The following is a 21,062-nucleotide window of genomic DNA, read 5'->3' on the forward strand; positions in this document are numbered from 1 at the left end:
AGGCGAACGAAATTAAAAGAAAACCTTACCATTTATAAACTTAGGCTATTATATTTCTACTTTGTGCTTTAAATTTGTTAAAAACTTTTTTCTTTTTTTTTTAATTATTTCTTTTTTTTTTACTTTCTTAACAGTTACTGCAGAAATAAACATTAAAGTTCAACAAAAGAGCTGCAATAAAAAAGTAGTTAAAATTAACGTTCTTAGAGCGGGCACTTGGTGTCTGCGACGAGTGTGGTGTTACAACTCGGCCAGCGTAGTCTTTGCAACTAAAATTAACAATAAAACTCATTCCAAACTTGGAATACATCTCAAAATTTATCTCAACATAGATTTTAATTAAATAATTTGCAAAAAGTCTGATTAACTTATGAGAGAGAAAAATAACAAGAAATGGAAACGAAGTAAGTTTGCTAATTGGTTGTATTAATTGATCTATTTTAGAGTAAAAAATCCATTGGTTGAAGAGTGATTGTCTAAATCTAAAAAACTATGTGAAACTTAGAAGAAAACAAAACTACCTAGACCTCCCAAAGAGGAGAAGAAAACATCAAACGGAGAGGAACCTCTTAATCCCTGCAGTACATAGACTTCATGGTTATCATACCTGGAAATGGACGATGTCCTAGCATACAAGATGAGTAAGCTATGAGACGGTCCTGAGAGGTCAATAAATCCAAAACTCTGAACGTGGTAATAGGGCGCCTCTACTCCAAACCTTGAGTAAGAATGATTGGGGTTTGTATCCGTGTACGACATTTAGTACCTGGGTTAAGGCAACTGGACAACAGCAGCTGAAACTTTAGAATTAGATGTTTAAAAGAAAATTAGAAGAGGAAGCAAATTATTTAACAAATTAAATTTGGAGTAAGTCCATCGCTACAGATGTAGCGGTTAAGGCATCTCTGGCAACCATAACTTGTGTCAAAATGTTTTTTTAGAAAGAGTGGCGGTATAAGAATAGCTGAAAAAAAGGTTAATCCCAATTGGAAGTAAAATGAACGTAACCACAATTCTTTTCGCGGTGTTTAGCGCAGAACTTAGATGATTTGGAACTCACAGAAAGTTAGAAAAACTATTACACAAAATGTGAGATAAAATAAATTTAAGTAGGTACCTGGTTATCGGAGGAGAAAATGAGTTAAGATGTAAACGAGTGAGGCGGTTCCTATTAGAAACCAAAACTTGAAGAAGCCGGGTAGCAAGAATGGATGGATGGATTTTAGGAAGAAATAGGGAAAGATTAAAACAATTTTCTAAAAAAAAATTGCAAAAAGAGTAAATGTTTTATAGCTTCTTTCTGTACAATCCAAATTTAACTACTTCCTTTGCAAAGGAAATTTATAGCGTTAAGCGCAAAAGTTATTGCTTACGATATAAAAATGTGGTGTTAACATTCACATCAGTTACTCTTACAACAATTTTCAAGGTTTTCTACAAACTGCCACTTTGTTTTCAAATGGTTCATGCCGTTAATCTACGTAAGAAAGGGTCTTTTGAGGTTGTGAGACATCTTAGAATCATTTTTTATAATCAGTTTAAAAAAAAAAAGAAAAACTTATAGTTGTTTATCTGATTCAAAGATTTTCACTTTTCCGATCAAATGATTTTTTTTGTTTTTCCACAACAAATCAATTCTCACATAAAGAAGTACTTTACTCGAAAATACTTCCTCCACCTTTCAAGAATTCTTCCTTGAAAAAATATCATAAATTATCAAAGATTTAAAGTATATAGTGTAAGTAGTTCAAAGAACTATCTTGAAAAGTTCCCTCAGAAAATTAGATTCTTGCCAAAAATCGTTCTATTTTCTACAAAACAGATTCTCAGCAACTCATTTCGTGAATCAATATTGATTAGGTGACAGTTATTTTAAACAATTAAGAGATAAAATTCAAATAATCTTTTACAAAGCGGCAGAACCGTTCAATATATAAAATCCATAATTTGGATCGTATTATTATGGTAAAAATAAATAGCGTGATTTCAAAACTGGATGTGAATAGTGAAGTAACAACGAATAAATTCTAATATAATATTGCTGGATAGGGAAGGGATTAGCTATGAGGTTAGCATACTGGACTCCCACGCGGAGGTCCCGGGTTCGAATCCAGCAGCTGACCCTTAGATTTTCTCTTCCTAGGAGCTTCTTACAGCTCACTGTCCGGTGATGGACAGTGTTGTCTGTAACGAGAGAACACTGTCCGGAGGCCGGCAGTGCACTGGAAAAAGCTCCGGGCGCTAATGACCTCAGCTGTTGATGCGCCAAAAAAAAAAAAAAAAAAAAATATTGCTGGAATAGAAATCAAATTCTATTTTAATTGAGACTCCATTTGGTACGAACCTTATGTTGTTTCATTATTCTGTGGTACAAAACAAACTTATAGAGAAAAGTTTAACCAGAAAAATATATATTTGGAAATTGTGGAGGAAAGTATCAATACTATTTTTCCAGTAATTACATGGCTGTCAAAAAAATGGACTCCAATGTCATAGTCGGTGACAGTTATCTTAACAATTAGAGATGAAATTTAAAACAAAACCAACTTCCAGCTTACTCCGAACGTCGATTGTTAATTTACTAAAACAATTGTTTTCGAAATTTTCCAAAATAAAACGTCATCTGCCTGTGCAAATAAAATTTAAATACATTTTATTGTTTTGTTCTTCTTTAATTAATGTCAAATTTGTAAAAGTTTGGAAATAATATCTTTGTTCGCTTGGGTTTTTATTTTGTTCTGAAATCGGAACTGAAATAATACCAGTACATTTCCACATTTATTGATGGAGTTTCTGGATTTTTCTAAGTTTAGGACATAAGGTTATTCAGTACTGGAGAAAGAAGCAGCTGATGAGATGTTTACCAAAACTCTGGAGTCAACACACATTTTTTATGCAACATTTTTGTGTTCAAAAGTAATTAAAAAATATATTTCACTAATTGACAAAATATTCTTTACCTAATTAGAAATACAGAGAAGCTAATCAATAAAAACTTAGTATTACAAGTCTCAATAGATCAACTCAATTAAAATCCCCTAATTATTGGTAGCTTCAATGATGGAAGAATATTGTAAATAAAATGCTGTTCACTGTCAAAATTGGATGGGCAAAAGTTCAGCAAGAAGTACCTTAATTAATTAAATGAAACCTGATCATTAGGCAGTAGTATACAGTGAACATGCTGGACTTGAGGAAGTCTTGTCCCCCAAACTAGAGCAACTTCGTACTTCATCCAGCTCGCTTGGTTTGGTTTCAACTTTGGTTAACTTTAATAAGTTACAACGTATAAATCAGTGAGTGACAGATACGGAATGCTGGTAGAGTTGGGGCCATTACAATATTACTTCAATGTTTCAAGTTTCTAACCAACTCTAGAAGAAACCAAAATTTTTTCTGATTTCAGAAATCGTTAATTATTAATTATATCTTCTTTACAAGGTCTTGAGAAGCATTTTAATGTCACTGACTTACATATGAGGCCATGCGCATCTAAACTGATCTAAATTCTCTAAAACCAAAACAGTTGGTCAACGACAACAAAAAAAAACTGTGCAAATACTAATACGACCTTTTTATATTCATTGGCTAATTTTATTGCAATTAACAATGATTATTTATTGCAATTTGGTTCATTTTAAAGCATTAGATGTTAGTTACAGGCAATCAGTGAATGTGACTAGTTATAACCCTGTTTGCAAGCGAAATATGATTTCAATGTTAGGCTTCAAGTCTCCCAGAAACCACGTTTCGGAAAAAAGTTTATAAATAAAAGTGGATAATTTATTATAAAATCAGCTGGTATTTCAACTTTAATAAGTAACGTTGATGCCCTTTTTGTAAAATAATAATAATAAGTACGTAACAACTTACTCCGTAAAGTAACAATATACTGATTGATCAGTTTTCTTCAAGTTTAAACATGTGAATGCATTTACGGGTCCTTTGACATTAAACAGCTGGTAAAACCTTACATTATTATTAAGAGCTCTTTAGAAAGACATCTACATTTTGCTTTCCCTACGACCATTCTAAAATATCAGTTTTTCTGAGGAAAAATTTAAATTAATAGCTTTCAGGCCATTTACTGTGCATGCAATATTTAAATTTTGAAAGAAAATCGTGAATAAAGTAACTTTCCAGAGCAGACAAGAAAATATAAAAATTCTCTCCAGTAGAAAATATACTTCCGTTAGACGGATATCTATAAAGCACAAAAAATTAAGTTCAATAATCAATTTAATTAATTATTAGACAATATATGTTCTGGACCTAGGAAAGCCTGTCCTAATTATAGTTCTAGAAAAGTAAATTGGCGGTTCAAGGCTAAATTACTTTATCTTTAATTGCTATTCTGTTAGCGGTTCCAAACGTCTGGGCCTGAGATTCTCAACCACTGTGCCGCGGTACTTTTGCGTGCCGCGAAAGTTTTGAAGTTTGCCGCCAAATTTTAGAAATGCTTACAAATAAAAATTGTAAATTAAATGTAGAAGACGATATGAGGAGTAGCATTATCATTTATACGACCAAATATAAACTATTATTATCAAAAAAACATCAAGCTCAAATTTCTCATTAAAAGTATTCTTATTATTAACTTGTAATTAATCCCTTACTAAACATATACTGTTGTTTTTGTAGTACATATTATTTTATTTTATACTGAAAATAAACAACTGTTTTACACAGTGTATTATGGGTAAGTAAAATACTTTTAAACTTATTGTTAGTGTACCCCTAAATTTTGAAATTGTTAAAAGGGTGCCGCCGCGACAAAAAAAAAAAAGTTGAGAATCACTGGGCTATTTAATATCATTATTACTAAAAAATGCTTTCTTTAGCGTTTTCTGCCATGAAATTGGCCATAATGTGGTCATAAGGAACGAACCAAACAAACAGGAAGTGGTAAAACATTCTCACGCCCAATTCTTTCGGCTTCCTTTGTAATCGAAATATCCGCCAGTTTGGTTAGGTTTCTACTTAACTGAAAAGCAATAAATACACTAACAATCAAGCAAAGCGTTGAATAGTGTTCGGAGTTTAAGGCGACTTTTTTTTAACAAAGAACATAGTGCAGCTGCAGTAGATTTGAAACCATTGCCAGGAACTAATTAATCTGACGCAGTTGAGGTCTCCAAATCACTCTGCAGTTCTACTGCAGTTTCATTGTCACAATATCGTTGCCTCAAACTAGACATTCACATCATTTGTTTGATAAAAACTGCAAAAAAGAAAAAAATCGTTTAAAGAAAAAAGAATCAAAGGGCATTTTATAAACGATTTTTTTTAAAGATCTCTTAACACTATAGACTCTAAAATATTGTTTAAGGGTCCACAATTTTCCAATCAATCGGCAATAAAAATACTATTAAATTATTTTTGGCCCAACCAAGTAGATATTTTCACTTACTACTTTTAAGGGTAGTAAAAACAAAATTGAAATAAGCCCATAACTTTAAGTAGGGTAGCAATATTTCCTTTGGGTTCTTCCGGTAGCCTATATGTGTACAAGTTGTGGTAAGTATAATAACCAAGGACATAAATATGTTTGATATGTTTTGGGTGACTTGTTTTACTAAAACATATAAAAACCCATGTAAAGGAGAAATAGAATGTAAAAACCTCAATGGCCAACAAAACTCCCAAGTTATTATTCTTTTCCGGTCTACTGAAAATACTTAAAAAAAAAGAAAGGACATTTCGATTTCCACATTAAATGAAAAGTTTGTGTTTTGGAAAAAGGAAAAACCTGGAGTGCTCACACACATACACATGAATTTGTCTAATTAGTTTTACTGGAAACATCGAATTTATACTGAAAAGATTTTCACTTCAATACACGTTCAGTACATAAAATGATTCTGCATGTAGCTAGTACTTTTTATTTGCTCTTAATACTGATCAAGAAAGTATTACTGTCATGCATCATTTTCAAAATTAAAGTATTCAAGGAAATATTAGACCACATGAAACTGAAGGAGTAATGCTTTCTAGAAAATGATCCGCGCCTGTTTCATCCAAATATAAGACGTAAACATCTCAGGAATCTACATATATTTCGATTTGGTCCCAACAAAGGAACCCGACTGTAACTTAGCCATCAAAAGCCAGAAGGGAGCCATGTGGTTTACGGATGGCTCCAAGATAGCCTGTGGGACCGGAGCTGGAGTGTATGGGGCTAAACTTAAGGTACTCATTGAGAGTGCTCTTGGGAGATATACCACCGTCTTTCAGGCCGAGGTTTTTGCCATTAAAACTTGCGCTGGGGAAAATCTGCGAATGAATCTTAGGAATAGGGAGATTTGCATTTTTTTGGACAGTCAAGCGGCACTGAAGGCCCTCTCTTCCTTCAGAACTACCTCTTCCTCGGTCTGGGAGTGTAAAAAGGCCCTAGATCAATAAAGTCCGTTTGGAATGGGTGCCGGGCCATGTGGGGATTAAGGGGAATGAAATAGCAGATCAGTTGGCCAGGAATGGAGCTAGTACTCCTTTCATTGGCCCGGAACCAGTCCTGGGGATCACTAGGGGTGCAGTTCGTGAGGCTCTCAGAGATTTAGATCTGGAGAGAACATGAAAAGTACTGGGTGATGTGTCCTGGGGTCAAACAACACAGCCAGAGGGTTATGCCCTTGGCGGTGTAAACAAAAAACCAAAGTGACCATGGGCTTGGACAGAAATCAGATCACTCTGATTACAGGCTTATTCACAGGGCCCGGAAGGTTCAGAAAGCACCTGCACAAGATAGGGCTTATCAGCTCGGAACCGTTGTGCAGATTGTGGTCAGGAAGTGGAAGAAACGGCCTGTCACCTGTTATTCGATTGCGTTACAATCGAGAGACTGCGCTACGATATCTTTGGTACCTTGAGACCAAAGGAGATTATAGCGCAGAAGGAACTGGTAGTGAAAGCCCTCAACCTTCTTAGAAGGGGAGGTTTCATCGACTAGACTTAAGGGAAGGCTCTGGTGGCGGCTGCGGTGCCGTAGGGCATGGGTCCCGTCCCGCCGTTCAAAATCTAAATCTAAATCTAGCCATCCAAATTACTCAAAAAAGAAGCGTACCACATTACTAAAGAATTACTAACGTTACTTTTTAAAGATTTTCTTGAAGAAGACTCGAAACCTTCCTATCTTTAAACTAGGCTATGTTAGAAAAACTGATAACATTCTTAGAAAATATTTTAGATGGCCCCAGCATTAGGATCTGATAAGGAGCCCCGCCACTGAGTCCAATATAATATCGGCTCCATACTATCCAGCAATAAAGATATGAATAATTCTAAAATTAAACATGAAATTATGAAGACTTGCTTATCTTCCGTTTAGATTTTACAGTTAAAAACGTCCAATGAAAAATCCAGGTAATTTTGGTAATTAAGTTTTCGCATTTTTTTTTTCTAACTTATAGAAGAGTTAAGCTGTAAATAAACGAACATTTAGCGGAGAGTAGTTTCTGCGTATTAGGGTCTAACTTGTACGCTCCACAAACTTAATAATTTACATGATGATACGTAAACCATTAGCGCAAAAGAAAACACAAACACTGGAACTATCTGTAAGCATTGTTACCATCTCTTAAACTTTTCATCTCCTACTTTGTACATAAATTCATAAATTATTTACCTTAGCAAGATCAATATAAAACTTTTTAAAGTCAATATTAGATTTCACTTATTTAGGATTGTTACATACGTGAAATGGAAATTTTACAAGGTAAATAAAAGTTGAACCTTTTGTTGAATCCCAAGGTTTTGCAACATGCTAATGAAGGTCTCAAGTTTATGTTAGATGCAAAGAGGTCCAGACCAAGACAATCCATTCTCGGTGGGGTAGATTTACTTAGAGCACCTTTGCAGAACATAGAACATTAGGAAGTTATACTTCCTTTTATCTCATGTTTTATAGCGTTGCAATCGCTTGGACGCGGCATGAGATCATAGTTATGATCCTAGAGGAGATCATAACAGAAAAAATTATTAGGGAAGCTCCTTGAGTAGTAAATATGGAAATAGTGGCCTTCCAGATCTTCAGGGGAATGAAGCAATTAGCCTCTGCTTCCTCCTGGTTCAGGAACAGGATCCGATCTGAATTCTAATCTAATTTAGTAAGAAGAAGATATATTTTCAAAATTTAGGCGTTTAAAAAAACGTCTAGTTAGGACTCGGTGCACATCGTTTTTTGAATTTATAGTAGATTTCCAGGAAAATCGTATTTCTCCAGGGGTTCTGGAAGATCTGACACACATAATTTTGTGCTGCCATTTCAAGTACTACTTCAAAACAATTTACTGTTTCGCTTTCTAAAGTGCCAATAATAATAATATTGTCTTTATTTTGGATAATATTTACATAATATCAGGATATAATATAAAAGCGACAGACAGTTCTCTTGGTCTTTTGACCGTCAGAGGGTTGCTGTGTTTTGCTGCATATACAATAAATAAATAAATAATCTAAAGTGCCAAAGAATAAGAGCATTTTTGAAATTGCAATATCCAGAAAAAAGTTGGTTAAAAGAAAAATTGAGTTGAGGAAAAGATTTTTTCAAATTTGTTCCAAAATTGTGATTCTATTTACTTTTAACTTTTAATTTGACAGCGTCAAATATAAATACATTAGAGTATAAATATAGAATATAAATAACATGTTTATTCATTTTTTTTTTCTGGCAAAATTATTTTTTGGGGAAGTTCTGGGGTATTTTGAGAGTTCCGTTTTTGTAAGACCAAGTTATGGACTAAAGTAGAGAGCGATAAGTGACAATCCGGACACAGAAAGCATAAATCTTAGCCTGAAACATAACAATTCCCTCCATTTACATTGCTGTGAAGTATTTCTTTTTATTATATTTCAAAAATTGTTGGAATTTCTCAAAAAAAAAAAAAAATTAATTAAAGGATCAAGCTAGCTGAAGACTATTCAAGTACATTTTGAGTCTAACAGCTGAAAATCATTTGTAAGCATAAAATATCTAAATGAAATCCTGAATTAGAAGAACATCACTCAATGAAATTAAAGTAAGTCCTGTTAGTGTTGTCACAGGTTCCTTTTTTTAAAAAATTAATTATTTAAAGCAATTAACTGAAAATTCTACCTGGCCTGGATAAGAGGGAATCACAGAAGAAACAAATTTAATACCCCCCCCAGAGTTTTAGAGGAGGTGAAGACAGTGACAACAGAGAGCTTCAGATGACCTTAGTACAGAGAAAAGGCATCAGTGCGGAACCTTTCATCATCATCATTTACAGTAAGCAGGGCTTCATTAAGCGTTAAGTTCTGAAGTCAGAACTGTTTATTGTCACAGTGTCCTGTTCTCAACTCTGTTGTTAATGCAAACTGAAACTATTCTGTACTGGTCAAAGAACTCAATTTATATTATTCTAGATTATTTTGTATTTTTATTTTATTTTTTTCTGTGACAAAGGAGTTACAATACACTGTTCGGGGGGGAAAAAAGATGAGCTCAAGAAAAAAGCAAAAACAAATATCATTGACAAAATAAAATCTGGGATAGACAGTTTTTGGCTTCCACTTAAAAAAATAAAACATTTCTTTGATATTGTATTTTTTAAAATTTAATTCTTTGAATAAAAACTGTGTAGAGAAGTTAATAAATCAGGCACTTCAAAAGAATAAACGTTGCAGCAAAATGAACAATGCAAAGGCGAGAGAGAATGAAATTCCGAGTACGAATGAATCGCGATAGGTTCTTACATTATTTGTACAAATGTATTGTGATTGGCAGGATTAAATTCATTCGTATGCGTACAGCAAGTTACATTCATGAATGAAAATTATTGATCGGTGCTGCTGTTCGGTGGAACTTCAGTGAAAAATAAATACTAAAAGCAACTTTTAAACCTTATTTCGGCAATAACTTTTGTTCAAAAGAAGGTACAGAACTTAAATTGTAATTTCCTTCAAATCCTACGGCCATAAAAGCGTTTGTAGTTCAGTTCAACAAAGACAAACTTTATTAAATTTTCAATCCATTTTTGGCTTCCCTCGAAACCAATACGTTACAAAATAAATTGATAGCAAATGTTAAAAGAAGCTGTAAAAAAAAGTAAAGTAAATGACAGTCTCTATTTTTGCTTTTGTTGAATTTTTGTAAATATTAAAGCCATCTACTAGATGACATCGTCAACCTAAAGGATGTCTTGCTAGTTCAATCTCGGGTTCGCCCTGAATTTTATCAAGGTATCAAGCTGCATCTAAATTACTTCTACAACATCCGATCGCATGATTTAGTCCTTGGTTGTCTGAAAAAAAAAAAAACCTTCTCGTTTTGACTTTCACATCACAATACAAGAATATCCTTTAACTCACTCATTTAACCGATTCGTTGGACTGTGAAAAAGTAAGATTTAGTGTCTTTGGTCTTAGCAGACTGTCCTTTAGACATTGTATTCTCTAGCTTTCTTTCTCTTTGGCCATTGTCCAGTTCACTTGGTGCTGTGGAAGAACTTAATTGCCTGTAACCGACCAACACCACACTTTTCGGCCAATCTTTATCACGAATTGGGATATTACTCTTCTAATACAATGCGAAGTAATAATTAAGAACGGATAAGGTTCTGATGGTATTAATTAGTACGGAAATAATAATTTACTCGACAGTGGGTAGTACTGCGCCGAACAGGCAAAAAAAAAAAAAAAATAGCAGCTTGAATTATTCAGCTTTCATTTCCAAAAGAAAATTCTTTTTTTCTTTTAAATTTTCTGCAATCTCAGAAGTTCAGCTACGCATATAAATATGGTGTAAATAAAAAAGGGTTAGATGTACGCAATTACTAAAAGTTTAAAGAATATCGCTGAAAACAGTTCTAATGAAGTTGTAAAAAAAGTTAAAAATCCAATCAATAAAAAGAGACACCACAAGAGATGCAGTATTTCTGTTGGGACCAAAACGTAATTTAAATTGTTGGCTTTCAGTGATTATTTTTTTTACTTTTTAAGATATTTTGCTCACAAATACGTAGAGAATTTTATAAAAATCAGTTTTATGAAAACTCAAGTGAGTTCGATATCAACAATTTGAGTGGAAAAATTATTACTACAAATAATTAAAGCAAAGAAAATATTGTAAAATGATGAAAAACACCAAAAACCAGGAGCTAGAGACTGGCGCTCATGGTGGTAATTATGAAAATCATAACTTTTACCATAATCAGACAAATAATTAAACTTAATAAATAATATTGAATGATTAAATAAATGTTGGCTAAGTCTAAATCTATATAATCTCTAAGTCAACCTCTTCAATTTTAAGTAAGTAGATTAATTTTTCAATCCACTAATCAACTGTTCATTTCTGATCTTATCCAAGCCATAATGTTAGTATTATAATCAGCTTATATTTAAATGATTTAAAAGTGAAATTTGAGGTTACTATTAAACATTATAATTCTAACAAATAAGAGATTCTGCCTTGCCAAAAAGAGTATTTAACTCTTCAAAGATCTCAACAGTTATTGAATTACTTAACTTTAATTTAAATACAACTTTACGAGAGATATCACAGAAAGGTTCAGCAAAAAATAAATTACATACAATTAATATCGATGATTTGTTAAATAAAACGCTTCAATACTTTAATAAAATCGACAATGATACGATTACCCAGCGATTGCGGACCCAACTAAATGTTCAAGAATTTCTTTATTATCTTGAAAGTTTGTTCACTTAGTCCTATCAATCAATTTCTTGCGCATGCGCACAATTACTGTTTGTTGATGAATACTTTTTATTTCATCTAATTCCCAATATACGAGGGTCGTTAGAAAAGTCCGTGCAAAGTCAGAGAGATAGCACCACTGGCGCGTATCGAGGTTATGTTTAGTTAGTAGCATCTCTTGGAAGAACACACACCAAGTTTCAGCCAGATCGGTCTATTTCTTTGTGTTTGGCATTCGTTTGAATCGAGGAAGTCGAGTGATTTTCAAAAAATGGACGAAAAAGAATTTCGTGTGTTGATTAAACACTACTTTATGAAAGGCAAAACGCCTCAGGAGACTAAAGAGAAGCTTGATAAACATTATGGTGACTCTGCACCTTCGATTAGAACAGTTTATAAGTGGTTTCAAAATTTTCGGAGTGGCCATATGGGCACAAGTGACGCTGAACGTTCTGGACGCCCTGTTGAGGTTACTACTCCAGAAATCATTGATAAAATCCATGATATGGTGATGGATGACAGAAGAGTGAAGGTGCGTGAGATTGCTAGTGCTGTGGGCATCTCGAATGAACGGGTACATAATATTTTGCATCAACATTTGGACATGACAAAGCTATCCGCAAGATGGGTGCCGCGATTGCTCACGCTTGACCAAAAACGAAATCGTGTGAAGTGTTGCAAGGACGGTTTGCAGCTGTTCCAGAAGAATCCGCAGGACTTTAAGCGTCGTTTCGTCACTGTGGATGAAACATGGATACATCACTACACTTCTGAGACCAAAGAACAATTTAAACAATGGGTTACCAAGGGGGAATCTGCTCCAAAAAAGGCGAAGACCGTTCCTTCGGCCGGAAAGATTATGGCGACTGTCTTTTGGGATTCGCAAGGAATAATCCTCATCGACTATCTGGAAAAGGGTAAAACTATTACAGGTGCATATTATTCATCGTTATTGGACCGTTTGAAAACAGAGCTGCAAGAAAAACGCCCACGATTGGCCCACAAAAAAGTCCTTTTCCATCACGACAACGCACCAGCTCACACCTCAGCAGTTGTGGTCGCAAAATTAATGGAAATAGGGTTCCAACTCGTTTCACATCCCCCCCTATTCTCCAGACTTGGCTCCCTCGGACTACTATTTGTTCCCCAATATGAAGAAATGGCTGGCGGGAAAAAGATTTTATTCAAACGAGGAGGTGATTGCAGAAACGAATGGCTATTTTTCAGACTTGGACAAATCCTATTATTCGGAAGGGATCAACAAACTAGAGCAGCGTTGGACGAAGTGTATAAGCCTAAAAGGAGACTATGTTGAAAAATAAAAAAGGTTTACCCCAAAAAATTAAGTAGTTTTTATTTTTGTACGGACTTTTCAAACGACCCTCGTAGTTCTCCTAGTATTCTTAAGTCAGAAAATATAGTTTCACTCGCTAATCTGCTATTCTCGTTGAACTCAGCCGCAAATCTAATCACCATTTTATCTTTATACAAATATCTACTTAAATAAATCAATTCTAATCAATTAATTACCCGACATTTCTTACAATAAATTATGCACGTCAACAATAAATCAGAAGATTTATTGGTGCTTGCGAAACAGTTGAGTTGTTCTTTTTATAGTTGGAATATAAAGAAATGGGAACAAAGCTCTGGAAGAAAATAAATTATTAATGCGATATAAAAACGAGGAAATCATTGGCACAGAACACGCGAGATTTTGTGGAGGCAAAGCCACATTAATATCAACTAAAGGGGGGGAAAAAAAGGCTACTCTAACATTTAACAATTTATTTTTGTGTTGCACTATTTACATTACACTTATAAATTTTTACAACCACAATTTTATTGTCCCTAAAGAAATTTGGACGGGAAAGTGATTTGCTTAAATAATCGAATTTAAAGAGAATAATTTTACCAACACCGAAAAAAAATATATAAAATATAAAATTTTGGGAGAACGTTAACACGGAAGTATTCTTATTCATGATATTACTTCGACATACAACCTTTATTAAATCGCTAGACCTAGGTTAGAGATATTTTCTAAATAAACGCAGTTCTATAGTACGATTTAGAAGCTCGGGTTTCGATAACCTTAGCAAGCTGTACTTACACAAAATAAATTTGGCAAACTGTCCCAAAGTTTGACTGGAAAAACGAAAATGAAGCGATATAAATTATTTAGACGTCTATAACTGCAACAAAATACAATAAAAACAGATAAAAATGTTTCATGAACCTTTTTGTTGCTTCAAAACCACATTTTTATTTTGTTTGTGAGTTTTATGAAAACGTCAAATTTGAGTTATCACAATGCGGTAAAATAGGTTTTCTTCTAAAAGTTGATTGTTTTTATTTTTAGTACAAACAATAAAGTAAAAAACAAAAAAAAATGGTGTAATACTTCTAAATATATTTAGAGAATGAAATTTCGATGCAAGATGATTGAGGCTTTGTGGCTCTCAAAGATTCCAGGGACCAATAAGGCTAGGCAAAGCGGGAATCAAACGTAGGAATGTAAATATTGTCAATAATAATGCGCCTTTAACCTATTGAGCTATCAGATGAGAGATCAAAGGTGACATTATTATGAAAATGAGAACTTATTGTAATGCATAAAGTTTAAACATAATTACCGTCCATGAATGTGTGTAGTTCATAAACCTTGTGATGTAGGCATACGAGGTCTGTAAATTAAGTAATGAGACTGATTTTTTTTTAAATTTTTTTATTCAAAAAGAATTACAATTCTATATTGTCACCTTCAAAATAACTTCCTTCTGAAGCTACACAGCGCTGGAGACGTTTCTTCCACTCCTCATAACAGTGCTCGAACTCCGATACTGGAATAGCGTGTGAGACCAAACATCAAGAACCAGTTGCATCACGATAATGCTCCTAGTTACACAGCAATTTCAATAAACGAGTTTTTGGCCAGTAAAAACATTCCTGTCGGCTCCTCAGCCTCTTTATTCGCCTGACTTGAGTCCTTGTGACTTTTTTCTGTTCCCGTAGTTGAAAAATCACCTCAAGGGAACTCATTTTGGGACAGTTGAAAACATTCAAACGGCTGTAACCGACCAGCTGAAGGCTATTCCAGTATCGGAGTTCGAGCACTGCTATGAGGAGTGGAAGAAACGTCTCCAGCGCTGTGTGGCTTCAGAAGGAAGTTATTTTGAAGGTGACAGTATAGAATTGTAATTCTTTTTGAATAAAAAAATTTTAAAAAATCAGTCTTATTACTAAATTTACAGACCTCGTATATGCCAAAATTATGGTTGAAATAGTAAAGAATAATTTGTAAGAAATATTACAAATTAAATTTTACGCTTATATTAAATTTGTTTAACACATGTTAAACTTAGATAAAACAGTAATGCTGTAGCAAGGGAATTACGTTCTGTGCATGAGTAGAAATGATTGAAGTAACTATAAAAATATTTCTAGTCCAAGTAATTAGGTGGCAGCGAACAACCTAACATTTCTAAATACACAGCTATATACATACTACATTACTGATGGTTGCTTGTTCCTTAATAAATTCCAGTTTTCTGAATAATAAAAAGAAAATTTAATAAGCCAGGCTCAAGTCGGCCTGTTTTCTAATTTACATTCTGCGCTACATTTTCTCATTGTTTTTTTTTTCTTTCATTTAATTTTTCATGAGTATTGCGCAGTTGTGAATTTCTAAATGCCTAAACATAACCATCTGAATAGAGCTAATTTTGAAGTGGAAATATTTTGAATTGCCAATGTCAGGCATATTTTTTTTTCTTTTTTAATCTTAAAAACCAATTTCCAACCATTATTGCCAAACACATGTAGCCAAGAATCCACAGTATTCAATTCATTTTCAATTTCTTTCTTTAAAATAGCTCCTCTGATTTGCTTTACATTTGGAATACTAAGTTCATTTATCGTTTATCTGTAATATTTATTGAAAACGTTTTCCTTACAAAAATTCTTTTATAATGGCGGGAAGATATGTTAAGGTTTCAGTATAATGTATGGCCTCACCGCCTATAATAATCAAACAAATTTAATATTTGGAAGAAGAACAGTCAACCAAAAGTTTCTCTTCAATTAGAGCAGGGTTGTAGTTTATTTTGCGATTTCTTTCGTAACTGTTTATGCGAACCACATATGTATATGCAGGACTATTGAATTTATTAGAAATAACCTTCTAGGAACCATTTGTTTATGCAGGGTTTTTAGGGAGAGCGTAAAGTAAGGCTCTTCTCTAAGAAAAAAAAAAAACTTTCAGTATAATCCACGCTTATAATTTCAGCAATATCGTGTCAAATTTGCTGTTTTGAGCTACCACCCGATATGTTCGTTTAACATTCTATGGTTTCGGAAAGTTGGTTGAACAGAAAACGACGGTGACGGCGGTATTGAATAGAAAAGAAACTTCAAGTGATGGAAGATTGAATAGAAAAGAAACTTCAAGTGATGGAAGATTGAATAGAAAACCAACTTTAAGGGATGGCAGATTGAATAGAAAACAAACTACAATTGATGGAAGATTGAATAGTAAATCCACTTCAAGTGATGGAAGATTGTATAGAAAACCAACTTTGAGGGATGGCAGATTGAATAGAAAACAAACTTCAAGTGATGGAAGATTGAATAGAAAACCAACTTTAAGGGATGGCAGATTGAATAGAAAACAAACTACAATTGATGGAAGATTGAATAGTAAATCCACTTCAAGTGATGGAAGATTGTATAGAAAACCAACTTTGAGGGATGGCAGATTGAATAGAAAACAAACTTCAAGTGATGGAAGATTGAATAGAAAAGAAACTTCAAGTGATGGAAGATTGAATAGAAAACCAAATTGAAGTAACAGTAGTAATGTATATTCGAAACATAGGTAGGAGATACAATTTCTCCTCTTTTAGAGCGAATCCTATGTGAGAGCGCATTTTTTTTTATGACGGTCGGACTTCTTATTTACATTAATAACCAATCAATTAAATTATCTAAACCAAAGTCGTAAACATCTCTTTCATTAAAGTTTCGAAACTTCAACATTTCTAAAAAAAACTAAACGGAAATTAAATGTTCATTTAAAACTTAAAAAAATTAGAGTAAGTGAAACTGGTGTTATTGTTTCATATTATATTTACTTTCCCTAACTGTTGTAAGTTTATGTTTTGTTTTAATTGAGCAGTAGTGTCACAGAATACTTAGATAAAAATCTGTTTTTGTTTTGCGATTTGTTTTTCTTGTCATTCTAACCGAAGGATGGTGAATGAGTTTTCTTACTGAACAGATCTAGGACCAGAAAACAACCTAAAAAGAGAACCATATTAGTAAATAAATTCCTTGGCATTTTTAATAAAAAAGAAAATCCACACTAAGATATATCTTGGAATGGTTATGTTGCCAAGAATGCCACAATCTGAACAGTCTAACCGGAAGGCACAGAAAAGAAAAAGGAATTAAGGAAGAAACAAGGTGGGAAAAGAAGTACGAACTTGTGGGTGGGATCTCCACAGCCTTAAAGGTTGTCCATCACCAATTTTTAATGTACGTGGTCAAAATAAATAATATCCGTAGTGTGTTATTAAATTAAAGCATGAAATATCAAGAAGGCTGGTCTTCTTATTTTAATGCTGAATATTTTATTAAATTGAATGTTAAGAGAAAAAAAGCGTAAATAACTTGTGAATCACGTGGAGCGGTACAATTTATTAATATAATAAGACGTATTTTCTTATACGGTAAACCACATAAGATCGGCGTTCTCTGGCGATATAGTTCCGACACGTACAGAGAAAGAGTATTGGTGGGTGTGTTTCAAGAAATCGAAGCAGCATCAAATAAGATGCGTCTGGCTAGCAATGAAACAAAGATGGAAGAAACCATAATCGCATCCAATAACTATGAAAATGTCCAGACCTTCAAATATTTTTGAGCAATCTTGGCGATAAAAATGATGATCGAATTAAAATTAAACGCAGATTATCGGTCACTTAAATACAAAATTTTTACGAAAGAAGTCGCAAGAATATATGTAGAGTTCAGGGGCGGGATGATCTTGCGGAAGAGCTATAACCCTACAATGGTGATTATAATGAACGAACTGAAACAGGATCAGATATAAGACATCGCGAGGCAAATTCCTTTGATTTAGCGCTTGACAGTCAAAATAAATGAGGCCAAATACAAATTTAGAAATATCTATGGATCATTTTAACCTTATTTCGTAATATTTGTCTTGGCTGTATTTCATAGGTTTTTAAGAGAAAATTTGGATTTAACAATTACTTTGGCATAATAGAGTTTTAGTAATAAATATTCTTGCAGTCAATTGTTTTCTTTATCTTGCAATGGAACATCTTGCTTGGGCCAGAGAGCACATTAGCTTGGTCTCTACAGGTAGGAAACTTCTCCATTCTATGTCAGTATCAGGTGTCAGGTAATACCGTGGAAGGCCACTGCCAATATCCGGGAGTGATTCTCCACCAGAAGCTCACTTTTGGTCTCTAAAGTCAGAATTAATGAAGAATAGCGCGGTCAACCGAGCACCCCTTTTTTTTTCGGCAAGGAGTCTACGATGTCCTGTTGCTGCTGAATAGTGAAATGATTGTTGCATGACCTGCTGGAACTTGTCTGTACAGCATTAACACACAGAACAAATTGTTCAAATTGGTAAAAAAAACTTCTCCGTGCATCAATATTTAATGTTCTAAATGAAGCACTTGGACATCGTGATCATTAAGCTAAACAGTATTCAGCATTTAAATAGGCACTTGTGAACAAGGGATATGAGAGAATGTCGTATTTCACGTACATTTCATAATGATATTCCTAGGTATTTTTTAATTGCTTTCGTTGAAGGCAATAATTGAGTAAAAACTTTTCCTATACCTAGACATAACAATGAGTATAACAGATAGAATCTTTAATATCGTGCAGCATCAGGGTCCAATCACACATTCAACAAATTAAATATTACAATAATTTATGAAGCTTTTATCAAATTTCTGCCGGAAACATTTTTTAAAATAGACAAAATTATGCTGGGGGTTTGAAAATTTGCTGAAGAAATATTACACGAAAAAAATTGAATTTTACAAGTCTGGATGTACAAATTTATTGGAAACTTGTATCATTTAGATAAACAGTTATTTAAATATAAAACTATGATTGTGAATGCGATTAAATAAGATTATTATTTTGTACAGCTAACTGCCCGTCAGAAATGTTTATAGAAATCCCAATTTCTTATACACTAAAATTCGTTTAATTGATAATGAACCGTCAAAATACCACCACCATATATCAGCGTTAATATTTCACATTACCGAAGCAATAAAAAGTTAAAATATTCACAGATAATGTTTTATTGAAATTGAATAACCTTGTACTTTCATTAACCAGCTTGGATGCAAAATATAAAATAAAAAAGGTTGTTGTGAATGCAGTTGTTTGAAGTTAATCCTATAATCAGAAAATTAAAGGAAATTTATTTTTAAAATAAATGATTCAATATTATGTACTAATCATGGATAATCACAATAATAATGGAATTTAGAATAAATATAGGTAATTCATTTAATCAAAATGTAATACTGCGAAATACTAAGAGGAATTTACTGTGGAAATCAAGCTATTATTTTTGAAATCGCGAGATTTACTAAACCCTGAAATTAAACAAAAAAAATGTCTAAAAATGTAACCCAATATTTTATTATGATAACCAATATGCACAAAAAACTTTATATTTTTTATTCTCCTAGTAGCAATGTTTTAAATATTTTTTCAAAAAGTAACGTTTTCCCTACACAATGTTATAATAGTTTCTATTAACCTAAATTTACTAAACTGAAAATTTCTACGAGATTATTCAAGTTATGTGCGAAAATTTAATAGCTTGAATAAACATTTCTTTCAGAAAATGGAAATAAAAGTTCATTTATTAAAAGTTCATTATATAAAATACCAAAAAATATATTCCCTTCATGTTTTTTTTCATTTATTTATTTATATTTTTTAAGGAGGAAAGAAAAGAAGAAAATGGAATTAATTTATTTAAATAAGAATGTAGTAATATAGCCATAATTTAAAATTAAAATAATATTAATATAATATAGATATTAATAAATAAATTCAACACTGACCGAAATACATTGTGAGCGACCACAGATTCAGCTGTGAAATATTCTCTTTTCTAATTTCAAAATAACAAAAAGAAAACTATTTTGACTTTTTTTTTTGTTTTTAATTCACGAAAAAAATAAAATTGTCACTGGCCAATGCACACACACGAACACCAGATAAATTAGAAATCAACTTAAATGGGGAAAAACCAAAATAATAAAATATTTTGAACTGATAAGAGATAAGGTCAAAAAAGTATTAGAAAAGCATGTTGCGGCTTGGAAATAGACGTACCCACACGAAATGACTAAGCAACACGCATCAAAGCGCGAACAAGACTGAGTAGTTCGGGTAGGATGACTAGTGCTGCGACCGCACACCAGGCTGAGACACCGGCATCCACACTAAGAATCATCGGGCGTTTTAAAACATGGAAACAAACAAAAAAAACTCATATTTCACTGTGTAATAGTAAATGATTCTCATTTTATTGTATTTATTTTAGCGGTATTATATGAAAGAGGTCGGACATGTTGAGTATAACGTAACTATATTTCTACGTATTGATGGCCGATTAAAAATAATTGTTTTAATTATCGTAAAGAAAAAAAATAAGACAAGTTAACATAAATCAATAGTTACGTATCATGATTTATGGTTATTAATCTTGTTCAACGTTAATGTATAAAAATGATTACCAAGAACTAGAAAGAAATAAAATGAAGGAGAATATTTTTGTTAATAAATTTTGTTTAAATAACAATAATTTTGCACAAATATTCTTATAAGTGCACTTTAATTTGGGCACCTTTGTTATAGTAAATATCCATTGTTAAAGAGTTCAAAAGAAATTAAGTTTTATGTAAAAAAAAAAGTCTGTTTTTATACACATATATATAATATTTAATTTAGGGCGCGTCCAACATCTGAGGTTATTGAGGCACATTGCTTTTTTTCAGTGCAACTCTGAAGGAGTTCTTTCGATTCAGACAACACTGCCTATCACCGGACAGCCAGCTGTAAGAAGCTCCTAGGAAGAGAAAATCTAAGGACCCACTATCCAAGGAGCTAATCCCTTCTCTATTTATTGTTATTTGTAATTTATTTTTTAATTTCTCTTAATATTAAAGCATGTCAAATTTTTTGGTATCGCTTTTTCAAAAGAAATATCGCCTTTGAGATCATCTAATCCAAAAATAAAGTTGTTTTCAGAAAATGGTGTACAATGAGTGAACTCCTCCTTCAGCTAAAAAACGACAAATTCTAGGGGCTCTCA

At 33.0% G+C, this 21,062-nt stretch overlaps 1 protein-coding gene across 4 annotated transcripts in view; it reads right to left on the reverse strand.

Annotated features, from left to right (window-relative positions):
- Positions 1–20,140, reverse strand: part of LOC141460614 (uncharacterized) — a 610,369-nt gene extending 590,229 nt beyond the window's left edge. For 2 of the 4 annotated variants that reach the window (XM_074140978.1, XM_074141047.1), the window contains exon 1: positions 19,807–20,140. The gene's annotated coding sequence lies outside the window, so the exon portion shown is untranslated. The remainder of the gene's footprint in view (positions 1–19,806) is intronic. The other 2 variants (XM_074140825.1, XM_074141207.1) reach the window with 2 other exon arrangements.
- Positions 20,141–21,062: the final 922 nt, after the last annotated feature.

Source organism: Rhodnius prolixus, unplaced genomic scaffold (assembly GCF_049639745.1).
Source record: "Rhodnius prolixus isolate KJV_2025 unplaced genomic scaffold, Rpr scaffold_1, whole genome shotgun sequence".
NCBI lineage: Eukaryota > Metazoa > Arthropoda > Insecta > Hemiptera > Reduviidae > Rhodnius > Rhodnius prolixus.